The sequence below is a fragment of the Ascaphus truei genome, chromosome 4 (genome assembly GCF_040206685.1).
Source record: "Ascaphus truei isolate aAscTru1 chromosome 4, aAscTru1.hap1, whole genome shotgun sequence".
Taxonomy (NCBI): domain Eukaryota; kingdom Metazoa; phylum Chordata; class Amphibia; order Anura; family Ascaphidae; genus Ascaphus; species Ascaphus truei.
The window spans coordinates 301,237,087-301,252,887 of NC_134486.1; the positions used below are offsets into that span (position 1 = coordinate 301,237,087).

General features: G+C 42.8%; 1 protein-coding gene across 3 annotated transcripts in view; it reads right to left on the reverse strand.

The window, feature by feature from the left end:
- Positions 1 to 15,801, reverse strand: part of TBC1D32 (TBC1 domain family member 32) — a 335,208-nt gene that overhangs the window by 5,116 nt on the left and 314,291 nt on the right. The window lies entirely within an intron of this gene.

The following is a 15,801-nucleotide window of genomic DNA, read 5'->3' on the forward strand; positions in this document are numbered from 1 at the left end:
GTTTGAGCTTGCTGGGTTTGTGTGTTTAATTAATTTCTGACTGGTATCAGTTGTATGGAGGTTGTGGCACCTCCCCCAGAGCTCACGTCAACTCCCCCTTTTTAATGGTGGATTGTCTCATCTTGCTGCAGGTAATGAATCTATTATGGTTCTTCCCCCTCATACAGAGGTATTGGGAACAAATGCAGTTTAGTGTAGGACTTGCACTTATTATGGTTTACCTTGACGGTTGGTGTGCAAGCTAATGATGTTTTGGCCAAAATTTCTAACTAAAAAAACATATTTTATTATTAGCATTAGCAATGTTATTAGTATTGAAGCATCATTTCTTGTAATTATTACCATGTATGTTTTGTCATTTGGATGTAGCACTGAGCACCCCCTGTGTTTTCCTATATTCATGTGCCACAGCCCAGTTGCACTCTATGTGGCATTACATATAGTCAATATTAGGAGGGTGTGGGCGTTTGAGCTTGCTGGGTTTGTGTGTTTAATTAATTTCTGACTGGTATCAGTTGTATGGAGGTTGTGGCACCTCCCCCAGAGCTCACGTCAACTCCCCCTTTTTAATGGTGGATTGTCTCATCTTGCTGCAGGTAATGAATCTATTATGGTTCTTCCCCCTCATACAGAGGTATTGGGAACAAATGCAGTGTAGTGTAGGACTTGCACTTATTATGGTTTACCTTGACGTTTGGTGTGCAAGCTTATGATGTTTTGGCCAAAATTTCTAACTAAAAAACCATATTTTATTATTAGCATTAGCAATGTTATTAGTATTGAAGCATCATTTCTTGTAATTATTACCATGTATGTTTTGTCATTTGGATATAGCACTGAGCACCCCCTGTGTTTTCCTATATTCATGTGCCACAGCCCAGTTGCACTCTATGTGGCATTACATATAGTCAATATTAGGAGGGTGTGGGCGTTTGAGCTTGCTGGGTTTGTGTGTTTAATATATATATATATATATATATATATATATATATATATATATATATATATATATATATATATATATATATATATATATATATATAGCGCCCATCACCTGTCAGGCAAATAATGCTACACGTAGTTAAATTCACTATTTTGAACCCAGAGATATCTACGGATTTTCTTATTAGATAACTGAAGGGTTCAATGGAGAGAGCAAAAAGCAAAGGCGAGATGGGACACACTTTGAAAATTAGGTCAAAACCTCCTCCATAAAATGAAAGCTCTGGGCTTCACACAAGTTGTTTGCTCTGCTACCCATAAAAGTGGACACACACGATCCCATTTTCCAGACAGGTCAGATATTTCTAAACCAAACAATAGACCCAGTTGTCTGGTGAAACCATCAACCCATTTTGTTCTCAATCAGAGCCCCCCCCCCCCAATAGACCCTCGCCCATATAGGTGGCCAGGTATCGATCCTTGAGGGTTCTGAGCCCACAGGGCTGATGGCAAACATGGATTTCTCGAACAGTGAGTGCCTGCATGGATCTCAGTGCACTTGTTCAATACTACAACAGAGATATGTGGGCCGCAACGGATACCATCACTTCTGTTCGCATACAACCCCTCAGCTAACACCACCCACCCCACCCCTTGGTTTGACAGTTCTATTAGGAAATTGAAGAAGGGTTGCAGGCTTGAAGGGCGCTGGCATTGGTATTGCATGGTTGTGGACAAGCTGAAACTGATTAACCACATCCCGAAATACCAGTCCACAATTACTCGTAAGAAGTCAGAGTTCCTGTCAAGTGAGATCGTGACAGCAGACAATAGACAAGCTCAGTTCTTCTACACCGTGGTGAGGCTCTGCAAACCAGCATGTCTGCAGTTTAGTGAAGCCTTTTCATAGTCCCGTTGTGATACTTTTGCTCTCTTCTTTGCTGATAAAGTAACCACCATCTGGGCTGGGTTCCTGACTGTGCTGTCTAATGAGTGCCAGGGTTCCAGGTATGAAAATGCAGACTTCATTAGATCCGGACTGCATGGCTAATTACAAGCCTGTATCAAACCTTCTATTCCTAGGGCATGCTATTGAGAAAGTGGTTGCAACCGGACTGGAAACCAGTTCATCAACCCATGATATTTATGACCCATTACAGTCAGGATTCTGAAGACGGCATAATATTGAAACAGCTGTGATTCATTTGCTTAATTATCTCCTGGTGGCAAGAGACAGTGGTGACTGTTTCGATCTTAGTACTCTTTGACCTCTCTGCAACATTTCCTACCGTAGACCATGGGATCTTAAAGGAGCGTCTGAAGGATTTCGGTGGACTGGGTGGCAGTCCTCAGCTGGTTCAGATAGTTTCTCACTGGCAGGTCACAGAGAGTATCTTCAAGAGTATACTCCTCTGCACCAGTGCCCTTCACATGTTGAGTGCCACAGGGTTTTAATCTTATCTCCTATGTTGTTCGCAGTGTACATGCTGCCACTGAGTGACATTAAGACGGCATGGCCTGGGTTACCACTGCTATGCAGATGACACTCTACACTACTTGTATTTTGAATCGGGTGCTAAGGATCCATTATCAGTCATCAAGAGATGTTTATCTGACCTCCCAGAGTGATTGAGTGCCAGTTAGTTGTCGGAAGACAACAAGACTGCAGCTAGGTCACCCATCTGGCCTTAAGCTTGGGGGTTCCCAGTTTTCCATGTGCGGAATCTTGGTCTAGTCACCATAAACATCAAGTGTCAGCCGTGACCAAATCTTCATTCTGCCACCTAAGGAACATAGGCAGGTTTAAGCACTTAATCCCTCAGAGAATCTACTATGCTTGTCCATGCCTTTGTGGCCTCATGCCTGGACTACTGCAGTGCACACTAGCTTGGTCTTCTGGAAACAGAGCTGCACAGCCTGCAACTGGTGCAGAATGCTGCGGCCAGATTGTTAAATTACAAAACCTGTTCTTGCCACATGACATCTGTTCTCCATTCTCTGTACTGACTGCCTGTAAAATGGCGAATTTATTTCAAGATTAGCTTGTTGACTTTCAAAGCACTACATGAATTCTCTGAAATTCATAATGTGGATCCAGTGGGACTCAAATATCGAGCCATTGAATGGGTAGAAAATTACAATGGAGAGGAGGAGACAGAGGACAGAGACTTATACAAAGAGAAAATTACTGGATTTTTAAAATGAAGACTTTGGAGCCAGAGGGTCTTAATACAGATATCGACATTGAAAAATGCCCTCACGGAGGGCTACTATGTGAGTAGCCTTTGGTTATTGTACTTTCTTTTAATAGATTAGTGATATTCTACACTATTGTGTCAATCTGTGTTTATTCCATATGGTTTCAAAATACGTGGGACAAGATTTGGATTTATGATACTGAAGTCCAGTTCCCAGTGAGTCCAAGTACATGAGATTCTCCCTGGGGTCGCTGGCCTGGCGCACTTTCTCTTATGTGAGTGAGTATTTGTATATTTTTTCTATATACTGAAGAGAACAGACAGCACTGCACCACTTTGTGTTTGTTTTTTATTCCATTTTATGTACCTGCTGGTCATCTGTGCGCCCTGAAATTTCGCCCTAAAACTACTACTGAGGACCACGAAAGAAGATCCAATGAATGTTGAGCAGCACTGTACTGGTTGTTTTATTTCTTTTTATTGATATTTTTATTGTATACATTGCGACTGTCATTGACACTTTACCCATTCTTTTGGTAATTAATACGTTTACTTCCGAGTTTACACCATCACGGGAGTGCTGGTTGAATATCTGTTCTAACTACATAACCAGGGTTAGAGCTATCGGAAAGATTTTCTAATTTCCTATACTTCCATTCGCTCACTTCAATCTGCAGCTGAAAGACTCCTAACAGTTCCCAGAATCTCCTTGACTTCCTTTGGGGCCTGAACGTTCAGCTACGCTCCTCCCACTCTTTTTCTTTGTTTAGGGTTCTAGCATCCTTTACCTTAAAAAAAAACAAAAAAAAAAACAAAAAAAACCCACTGATTCACCTTAATTCCTTAATGAAACTATAATGAATGCTCCCAGCACTGAATTCAAGAAGCCCTCTCCACTTAGAACTTAATTTGCTCACCAAATGTTAAAAGGAATTCATAAAACAGGATTCCAATAACATATCTAATGCACACAGGAAATGTTCCTGTGCAATTATTTGAAACAGTACAGATACAGCCAATGTTACTGCAACCTGTGGAGCGTCACAGTGGGGCATACGCATCGCACTAGCACGAGAAGGGGCTGTGGCGATTGTGCCATTTCAGCAACAGGAGCGGGTTGCAATAATGTTGGCTACATCTGTATGGTACAGCGAGGACCCCGTAGCCAGGAAAAGCGAGAAGGGACGTCATCATGAGACGCCGAGCGGCGACGAGTCAGAGTAGTCGTGACCGCGAGGCCGATCAGAGACACCGGCATCCAGCTCCGGGACCAAATCACCAGAGAAAACCACATAAGGTGCATATTCTAGGAAACTTCCGTGTGTAGGATTCCAATTTTTACTCTGCGGAGGAAATAGGATCAACGTCAATTCTGTACATTTGTACACTTTTTATGTTTAAGATTGTTGTGGCAATCATTTTATTGCATCCATATGGAATATTAAATTGTTCATATACCATCTGCCAAGTCATCCCTGATCATTAGTATAAATCATTCTATCACATAGATAATGCACTATTGTGGCATTTCCTGTTTTTTGTCTCCATTTTTCTGAGGTTTAAAGATATTATCAGGATTGGAGTGGATACAGGAAGATCCACATCTGAACAGATCCAGTTTCAAAGTTATCCAGGCGCCATTGACATCTGTTTTTCAGTACAATTTCTGACTGGTTGTCAGATAGCCAGCAGACTTTTTAGACTGCTTTTGGAACTCAAGTCGTTTGACTTTAAGTATTGCTCACATTATATGTATTTTTATTTCATGTTTTGTCACTAGCGCTATTTGCACTAATCATTCACCTACATCTGCATCTTAAAATATGAACAACATTCTTGATCCCACAACATTGAGGATAACAAAAAAAGTGTGTGATCATGTGAAAAGAACTACAGTAATAATATAGTATCAATGCACACTTCACATCTCAATTATTTATATAGTTACTTGCAAAAAGAAAGGCATATCCGAACAGCATGTTTGTTTTTATTCAAAATACATTCTGCAAAATGTAATATTATTATTAATATTATCCTCAAATATGTAAAAAAAAAAAAAGGATCTCACAATGTACTTTGAGGCTGGAAAAAATTACCTTTCTGTAAGAATTCTTCTAGACTTTGCTAACTTTTTCATGTCAGCAGAAGCAAAATTACCGGATTATGTGATTATATTTAAAATAAAATAAGATTCATACAGCCTTCACAGATATATTATTATAGTAGTTTGGGATTATTTGGTATTTTTATTTTACAATAGCTTGTCAAAAGAAAAATAAATGTGGCACTTACTATTGCTGCAGAAATAAGGTATTATTCCAATTGCAACTCATTGCTAAAAAAAAAATCAGCTATTAGAAATGAAATAAACAGTGTGGTAATGCACAAAAAAATCCCATCATGGTCCTGTTAGTTTCAAGTGGGTGGAAGAGTTAAGAGGTACTTTCCGCCGACATCTGATGGATTGAAACAGGATTGATTCAGCATAGAAAATACAGCTTTTGGCTTTACATCAAAGAGTTTTACCTCTCAGTGAGTCTGTGCCTTGCCTGCAAATAAGTTTATAATCCAACTTTAACTCAAAATGTAGGGAATCTTTTAAATAATGTATTTTTAAATAAGTGTATAGCTGACAAATGCCAGTAGCAGTGTGGTTCAAAGTTCTAGTAGTCATATTGGTCCTGGAGAAAGGCAGATTAGTTGCGGGTTGTGATAACTTTTAGAGGACCAATATTAGAGTTCTTCATTAATTAAATAGTATTGACGCGCTTTCAAAACCTCATACAGTAGATACACTTGATGAAGAACCTAATGTTGGTCTACTCAAAGGTTTATAACCTGCAAAAAGCAGAGTAGGAAATTAAAGAATCTAAGGTAATTTCATAGATGCGTAGAAAAAAAAAAGGCTAGCAGTACTATACTAGATTGAGAAATTTTAAGTGTATAGATGTAAACTTAAGAAAACCTTTACTTGAGAATGATAGATACATATTGCAGGCTGAAAGAGCACATATTTTGTTTACTATCCTTCCTTGAATAGTTATCATTCTGAGATACAGACACATGCTATAGGGTAATTCTATACAAGCCAAAGCAAATGTTGTGGTCGAAAAAATCAGCAAGCCACATTAGAAGCGGGCCCTACGGATTTCTGCAAAAACAAAACAATTTATTTAGCGAATGTTCCGACGTTTCGGCAGACACAACTGCCTTTCTCAAGTGTAGCTGAACTTGAGAAAAGCAGTTGTATCTGCTGACACGTTGGAACATTGGCTAAATAAATAGTTTTGTTTTTGCAGAAATCCGTAGTGCCCGCTTCTAATGTGGTTGGCTGATTTTGGATTACAGACAGTGATTCCCTGAACAAGGAGCACCGGGGATTATATCGTTATATATATTACTTCTGGTGTGCAGCAGATACGGTCGCGGCCCCTTTTATTCTCCAACATCACAGCATTTTTCCGGGATTTTTTCCCCAAATGCCACACACTTCACCGCGTTCATGCCGCATTCATACCGCATTCATGTTGCATTCACAGCCGCGGTTGATGCGCGGTTGATGTGTTTATTGAGAACGGTTCGGATTTAATTGGTTGCAATTCTTCGCGTGTCCGCCAGATGGCAGATATTCATGAATTGTATTGCGCATGCGCTTCAGTAATGTGTCGACTTGCAGGTGTTTCGTTGATAAAGATACCACAGTGGTCTATTGTAAATTGGCCTTCGGACTGAAGGAAGAGGTTTCAATAATGTATCAATTTAGGCTTTTCACATTAAAGAAAGACAAGCACCAGTTTCTGGTTATTGTCCAGAGAGTCCCGCCATGAGTGAACAAGTGCAGCCCGTGTCCCAAAAACCCAACAGAATGTACGCTTATTTAATATGGGCCGCGATTAATGCAACAGATGATAAGATGGCAACAGTTGTTCACATTTATCAGTATTTTATTGAAAACTATGACTTTTACAAATTTTCGTCAGCTCCTCATGTGTGGAAGCGTGCAATAAGGAAAAAGTTATGTAGCGATCCATGTTTTTTTCGTATTGATCACGAATTTGCTGGAGGGTATTGGTGTGTATCACCGGGTTTTTCCCGTATCTATGATGCAGACGGCAAAAGGTTGTGTTAAAACCAAGTAAAAAATGTCAGTCGCTGGCAAGCAATGCGCCAGCACCAGCACCGGCTTCCAATAACGGTCCGACCATCAGTGACAACCCTTGCTGTCTGTCCCCGCACGGATACCTGAAGCCTGAGCTGGATTTCGCGTACAGTTTCGAGCAAGCTTGCATGTACCTAAGCGATTTCCAGCCTCATCAGCTGACTACAGGTGTAGTAGTCCCACTGTCACCTGTTAACGTGTATGATCAAGAATACTGGACTGGCAGTGGACCGGCGCCGGCGCCAGCTGAATGGGAAATTCTATGGTGAGTAACGTTGCCGTATTTTATTCTGTTTTTTTTATTTTGAAAATATCAATATCAGTGCGATTCAAAAGTCAAGCGATTCTCCTGTAAGCAATATCATTGGCTGAGTGGCTTCTACAGTACTGTAGATACTGAACAATTTGTGGCACGCTAGGCGCATGCGCATTGGAACCTTCTTGAAATGCATATGCGTGTCATCACATCGACGGTAGGCGCATGCGCATGTGAACAGGAGACGCCCCACGAGAAAATTATTGGTGGGACTGACTGGGAACTTCTTTAGGGGACTGACCATTACAGTAAAACTTTTATTTTTGTTTTTCCTCAGAAAATAAAACTTTGTCATCTCATGCGGAAAATGGCAAATGGAGGGATTTCGATGGATAATATCTCTTTGTGTAACGATGCCTGCACATTGCTGAATCGGATTTAAAAAACCACGTACCGGAGTCTACAGTTTATATATATACTTTATAATAAACCCGAGAAAAAAAAAGGATGCATTTATTCTACATGTATTCCAGTACATATGTGTATTCTATACCTGTACAGCATGTATTGTTTTAATATACTTTAGTATATTTAGTATACTTAATGTACAGTACTGAGCATGCCTACAGTATACAGTACAGTATGCCTGGACAGTACTGTACATTCTAGAAACACTATTTTGTTACAGTATAAAAGGAGACAATGGAACAATTTAAAACAAATCAACATTTTCTTTTATTGGTGGAGTAAGTACAAAAACATTTATTTACAAATACTGTACAATGTAAAAACATTTTAAGTGCACAGCAATTCAAAACATCAACAGGTGTATGGTTTACTGCTAGTGAAAACATTTATGTACAGAAAGTCAAAACATTTACAGTAAGATGGTGTACAGAACAGTCAGTCAGGCCTGCACAACTCCAGTCCTCGAGGGCCGCAAACAGGCCCGTTTTTCAGGATAACCTTTGAAAACCGGGCCTGTTTGCGGCCTTCGGGGACTGGAATTGCGCAGGTCCTGTGTGTACTATAAGTAAAAACATTTCTTTATTACTACAAGTTAAAACACGCAACATCTCCTTTATTTAAGTACAGCAAGTCAAATCATGTACAGTACATCAGAACAGTATGTTATTAAAAACAATTCTTTATTCAGAAAATTTAAACAACGCAACATCTCCTTTATTAAAGTACAGCAAGTCAAAAACATTTACAGTAGGATGGTGTACAGAACAGTCAGTCAGGCCTGCACAACTCCAGTCCTTGAGGGCCGCAAACAGGCCCGGTTTTCAGGATAACCTTTGAAAACCGGGCCTGTTTGCGGCCCTCGGGGACTGGAACAAAACATTTACAAAAAATAAACAACAGTTGAACACTCACGCAAATGCGTACCCCACCAGATTGTCCTTCCAGGTCCGATGCCTTGTATGGCGCAAAATGCCATTAATGCAGTCTCGAACGCTTTTAATTAAAGTTTCTGTAATTGAAAAAAAGCGCAATTCCTCCAAAATTGTCTTTCTTAAATTATCAGGAAGCGCCTTTTTTTCGCGATTTCCTTCATAGTTCACTTTGTAGGCCCACTCGCAGTACACCAAGTAGGACACGTGGTGCTTAAAAATTAACAAGGCATACTTGTGGGGTACACCAGCACTCATCACCCTATACTTCTCCCTGAGTCATCTAAGCGCAATGGAGAAAGTGACACGTGGATTTCAGGGGCACCAGCGGCAGCGTCGTCGAAGAGCAGTGGCGAAGATGGCCTGTGGGTTTCCGGGAGAGCGGCGGCAGCGTCGTGGACGAGTAGTGGAGAAGATGGGCTGTAGATTTCAGGGAGAGCGGCGGCAGAGTCGTCGAAGTGTTTTGGAGGAAGTGGTCTGCGGGTTCGATGGGTTGGCTGCCATTTGTTTTGCGTTGAGTGTACATCACCGTATTTCTTCTTGACATAATAAGGCTTACTGTACGTGAGGGGTGGTTCTTGTCCCTGCAGCACATGCCACAGCACACGCTGCAGCAGGCACCGGGGACCTAGCTTTAGTGGTGCACAGCTGAGTAGTAAAAATAATACATCATACTCCTTGGGGACTTAAACATTGAGCATGTTGCTAATTTAGTTTCTATATTAAAGTTATTCTTTGTTTTTCCATGACTCCTGGTTATTTATGATTAATTTTGGACTATAATATATGAACAAGAAAGAGATGGCTGCACTCGCTTCCATATAAAGACCTAAAAGGCAATACTGTGCATGGTAAAAAAAAGTTGGTACAGTATGTCCAATGTAACATCTCAAACAGAAATCATTACCGGCACAAGACAAATTCAAAATAGTGTCAATCTGCCGGCCCTAGGCACTTACATGGAGCGCCCGCCTCCTTGCTGTCGTCCTCCTTCCCCTTCCAAATCACAACTTCACCAACGTGACGTCACATGGTGTCATGTTGCCATGGTAACACAACGTCATTTGATGTTGCGACATCACATTGCCATAGCAACGAGATGCCGTGTGACGTCACATTGGTTGTGCTAATTGAGCTGGTTGGCTGAACTTAATTCAGTCAGGTGACTTGTAAGACCTACAGTATATAGCTAGAGCCACACAAGGGTAGCAGCAATGAAAGGGCAAGCAGCATACATTTAAAGTAGCATTTTTAACTAGAATGCAGTGTGGAGTTGAACAGGGAGCCCAACAGGAGTGAACCAAGTGGACAAAATCACACCTACTGGCCCTGATTCCTGGATTTGGAACTATACTGGAAAGGAAGACATTATATATCTCAGACTGCATAGCTCTGCACTAAACTATTGCGGCCATGCCACCAATACTGTTTTTATTTGCTTGACATCACTTATTTTCAAAATATGCACTTCTATCTACCAGCCTCATTATGTCTCTAACTCTATTCATATATCTCCATCTCTCCTTCCTTCGCCACGTCTCAGTTCACATGAACTCCTTTCGTAACTGCGCTCTCTGACATGATACAGCTATATCCCCTGCACTAAAACACACCCCTACAAATCAGCATCACACATTCTCTATCCATGCATCTCCTCCTTGCTTCTGGGGATATCTAATCCAATCTCTTTTTTCCCCAGTGTCAAAATCGCTACCAGGTGGCTTAAACCTTTCTGCCTGTCAAACCTGAATCAACCATAGTTATTTCTGTATGCTTTCGTCCTCGCCTTCCACATAAAACTTCTACTCCTTGTGGTGTCAACTCCTCTAACCTCATACCCATCCACTATCACCCTGCCTCCTCTCTCCCTTTCTCATGTGCCCTTTGGAATGCACGCTCCCTATCTAAAAAGTTCCTCTCTATGCATGACTTCTTTTTCTCTCGCTCTTTGCTACAGTATAACTGAGACTTGGCTCACTCAGTGTGACTCTGCTCTGAAAGCTGCCCTCTCTTATAGTGGCCTTTCTTTCTCCCACACTCCGGGACCTGATGGCAGGGGTGGAGGCATGGGGCTCCTGCTCTCCTGTATCTGCCGCTACCGTACCCTCCCTCTCCTCCCTCTCTTGCTTTTCCCTCCTTTGAGGCTCATGCTGTCCAGCTTTTCTCTCCTCTCCCTCTCCACGTGGCAGTCATCTATCGCCCACCTACCTCTACTCATCCCCCTTCCGTCTTTCTCTCTCACTTTGAATCCTGGTTCTCTTTCTTTCTTTCTCTACTCAGACTCCCCTGTTCTTCTCCTTGGGGACTTAAACTGCTATATTGATGACCCCTCTCTCCCTTGGGCTTCATGCTTTCTCTCTCTAACCACTTCTTTTGGCCTTCAACAATGGATTGCAGCCAGCACCCACAAGGATGGCCACTACCTAGATCTGGTTTTCACTAAAAACGTTTCTCTCTCCTATTTCTCCATTTCCCCTTTTCCTCTCTCTGACCATCACCTCATCTCATTTTCTCTCTCACTTCTCCACCTCCATCTCCATCTAGCCTTCATCTCTGCAGAGACCTGCGCTCTATTAACCTACCAGCTTTTGAATCCGCTTTACGCTCCTCCCTCTCCTCTCTCAGCTCTGCTCCAGACCCCCACAACATGGTCAGGAACAACAACTCTGCCCTATTCTCATCTCTTGATCTACATGCCCCGCTTTCTCTCTGCCATTCAAGCCCTTTGAACACTACACCCTGGCTAAATTCCCACACACGCATGCTGCGTTCCTGCACTCGTTCCTCTGAACGCCTCTGGAGGAAATCTCACACAATCACGGACTTCCTTCACTACAAATTTATGCTTTCCTGTTTCAACTCTGCCCTATCTGAAACTAAACAAAACTGCTTTTATTCACTAATCAACATGCACAAGTCTAATCCACCCTGACTCTTCTCTGTCTTTGACTCCCTACTCAGACCACCCTCTGCTGCCTTTTCTTCTTCCTCCATCTCACCTCAGGACTTTGCCGACTAGTTCAAGGAAAAGGTGGAAGCCATACGTCAGGCAATCCGCTCTGTATCCTCCTCCCATCCTACACCTAATCCTAACTCTCCTCCTGCATTCCTTGACTCTTTATCCGTTGTCACGGAGGAGGAGGAGTCGTTGCTGATCTCCTCTTCACCCTCTACCACCTGCCCTCTTGACCCCATTCCCTCCCATCTCCTAAAATCTCTTCCTCTTAGTATAATCCCTACGCTCACACACATTTTTAACTCCTCCCTCTACTCTGGTACCTTTCCATCTTCCTTCAAACATGCAACAGTTATACCATTACTCAAAAACAGCAAGCTTGACCCTACCTGTCTTTCTCCTGCCTTTTGCCACTAAACTCCTTGAACGTCTTGTATTCTCTTGCTTGCTCCATTTTCTCAACACCTATTCTCTCCTAATACCCTCTACAATCTGGCTTCTGCACTGCTCACTCCACTGAAACAGCCCTCACTAAAATAACTAATGACCTCCATGCTGCCAAAGACAGAGGTCATTACACTCTGCTCATATTACTCAACCTCTCTGCAGCACTTGATACTGGTGACCACCCTCGTCTTCTTCACATTCTTCATACTCTTGGCATTCGTAACAAAGCTCTATCCTGGATCTCCTCTTACCTCTCCCATCATACTTTCAGTGTATTTTTTGCCAACACCTCCTCCTCTATCGCTCTCTCTCTGTTGGGGTACCCCAGGGCTCTGTCCTGGGACCTCTTCTCTATTCTCTTTACATACACTCTCTAGGTAACCTAATCACATCTCTTGGGTTCAAATATCATCTCTATGCTGATGACACACAAATTTACCTTTCTACCCGACCTTACACCTGCTGTACAGTCTAAAGTTTCTGAATGTCTCTTGCCTATATCATACTGGATGGCTCTCCGCCAACTTAAACTTAACATGGCAAAAACAGAGCTCCTCATACTTCCTCCTAAACCTGGCCCTATTTCCTCCTTCCACATTACTGTTGGAAGAACTATCATTCACTCAGTAGCTCAAGCACACTGCCTAGGGGTAACACTCGAGTCCTCTCACATTCTCTTCTCACATTCAAAAGGTAGCAAAAAACTGTCGTTTTTTCCTCCGCAATATTACCAAGATACGCCATTTCCTCTGTTGCTCGACTTCAAAAACTGACACAGACCCTCATTCTCCCCCGTCTCGACTACTGTAACCTCCTGCTGTCTGGCCTTCCTGCCTCTCACCTGACTCCCCTACAATCTATCCTAAATGCTGCCAGAATCACTCTACTATTTCCGAAATCTGTCTCGGCTTCCCACGTGCTGAAATCCCTCTCCTGGCTTCCTATCAAATCCCGTATCACGCACTCAGTTCTCCTCCTCACTTTTAAAGCTTTACACTCTTCTGCTCGTCCTTACATCACAGGCCTAATTTCTTGCTATACACCATCCCAACTCTTGCGTTCTGCTCAAGGATGTCTTCTCTCTACCCCGTTGGTATCTAAAGCCCTCTCCCTCCTTAATCCCTTCGCACTGACTGCCCCACACCTGTGGAATGCCCTTTCCCGCAATATCCGACTAGCACCCTCTCTATCAACATTTGAGACCCACCTCAAAACACACCTGCTTAAGGAAGCATATGTGTAGCTCAATGGCTGATACTATACACCTCATACAATAACCTTGGCCCCTTGCAGAAACAGTTACCAGAAAAAATTCTTACTGTCTCTGTACGTTCTTGCCATCAACAAATTAGATTGTAAGCTCTTTTGAGCAGGGACTCCTCTTCCTAAATGTTACTTTTATGTCTGAAGCACTTCTCCCCTTTATGTGTTATTTATATTGTTTGTTATTTATATTATTGTCACATATATTACTGCTGTGAAGCGCTACAGTAGAGGCAACGTTTATTCTAACATTTGCCGTAAACTAGCCTGGTGACATTCTGGGTATCTGCAGGGTTTGTGCTGGGTATGTTCTGGGCTAGTTTGAGGCACGTTTAAGGCATTTCTGCATTGACTAACGACCCATAGGATTAACACAGCAGGGATCCCTGGCAGTCCAATTCAGTCGGACCCCCGCTGTTAATCTGATAGGCCATTAATCAATGCAGAAATGCTGGGGCTAGTTTAAGGAAAGTTTAAGGCATGTATTCAGAATGATCTTGGAGAAGGGTTATGCCCATACTAAAGGCACAGTTGCGGTCCGGCGATCCTTCCACCCTTCGATCTACCCGCTCCTACCGGAAGTCGTCACCCCCAGGCCAGGAAGTGACGACAGACGCCATCCATCCGACACCGGACGAGGGGGCACCCTCGAGGAGGGATAGTGAGTGGAGTGGAGGACGTTTTTCATCCGCCGAGCCGTCATACCTACTGCCTAAAGAAACCCCTATGTGATTGTGCTCATTCTATTTATTGTGAGTACATGTCTTACACGTTTTCCTTGATAAAGTTTGGTGTTAACTGGTAAAACACTATGATTTCCTCCCTTCTCTGTATGAATGCTTATGCCTGATTGGGAGTCTGAAGCCTCTGTGAAAACATCATCCAGCCTGCCACCAGTAGTGACTGTTGTGTGCTGCGATCCCAAGCTGAGGTGCCTAAAGACTCATCTTTAAACACACCTGCTGTTTTTTATTCTACTTTTTGTAAGTAGGTTATCCACAAGAGCCAAGTTTTTTTGAGTTTTGATTCACATTTATTTTAAGTACTACACTATGATTATTATTTATATGTTTTTTTCTGGGTGTTCCTGACGATACCGCTCCCTTCCTGCCCTGGATCCTAATGTATTCAGAATGTACCTGGGTGTTTCCTGGGTTTTTTGGGGAATTGCCACTGGTTTTTGTTCGAATAAGAGTTGCCTCTACTGTATGTACATTAATCGCGCTATATAAATAATGACATATTACATACATGTGTTGCTGGCCCCAACAAAAAAAGTTAGAACTTCGTAAAGTCTGTGGTGCCCATTCTAGTAGCTTCAAATTAAGAATTTGTGAGTTTTGCTATTCTGTAAGCCTCTCACACATGTCCAAACTGTTTTTTAAAGAAGTGTTTTCATTCTGGGAATGCTAATCCATGCTAAATGACCAAACTCACATTTTTTTTTTAAACTCGCTGTATTCTAGTACCCTTTAAACAAAGCACTTTTTTCTCACCACTTCAGAGCAGGCGAGATAGAAATTGCAAATTTCCTCCAGAGCCTGAAATAGAGCTTTTGGGGAGCGGAAGAGGAGAGGGAGGAGGAGGGACAAGGGAGAAGGGGGACTTTCTAACTTAATATTATCTCCTATTGTATATATGTACACTACCGACACACTTTATTAAAGTGTGGCCGGTACCGCAAGCCGGGATATTTCCCGGCTTGCTTGTGGCTGCCCCTCGGCGTGCCGCGCGTCATAAACGCGCGGTCACGCGTCTTCGGGAGCCTGCGCCCCCTGCACGCGCGTCCAGGGCTCCCCGAGGGAGCCCTGGTGTCCCGCGATCTGCGGGACGGCGGCAGGGGGTTCCGGGGGACCCGGCGGACCCGGTAGCGGTAGGGAGAGCGCCCCGATCGGAGGGCGCTCTTCCGCTGCTTCGGCGCGCGCCCGTCACACTCGGGCGCGCGCCAGGCTACTGCTGCGGCCAAGAACGGGCAAATGCTCGAATAAACTTGGCCGCAGCAGTATTCTCAAACCTCCCTCCAAATAAATTATGGAGGCCTGTGCTGAAAAAGGAACACACCTGAGGCATCCTGGGAGATATGCTAATGTCTATACAAAGAATATCTAAATGAGTCACACATCTTAAAATACATCCTTAAGACCAATCAGTCTAGGGCCCTTGTGACAAAGGAGAAACTATTG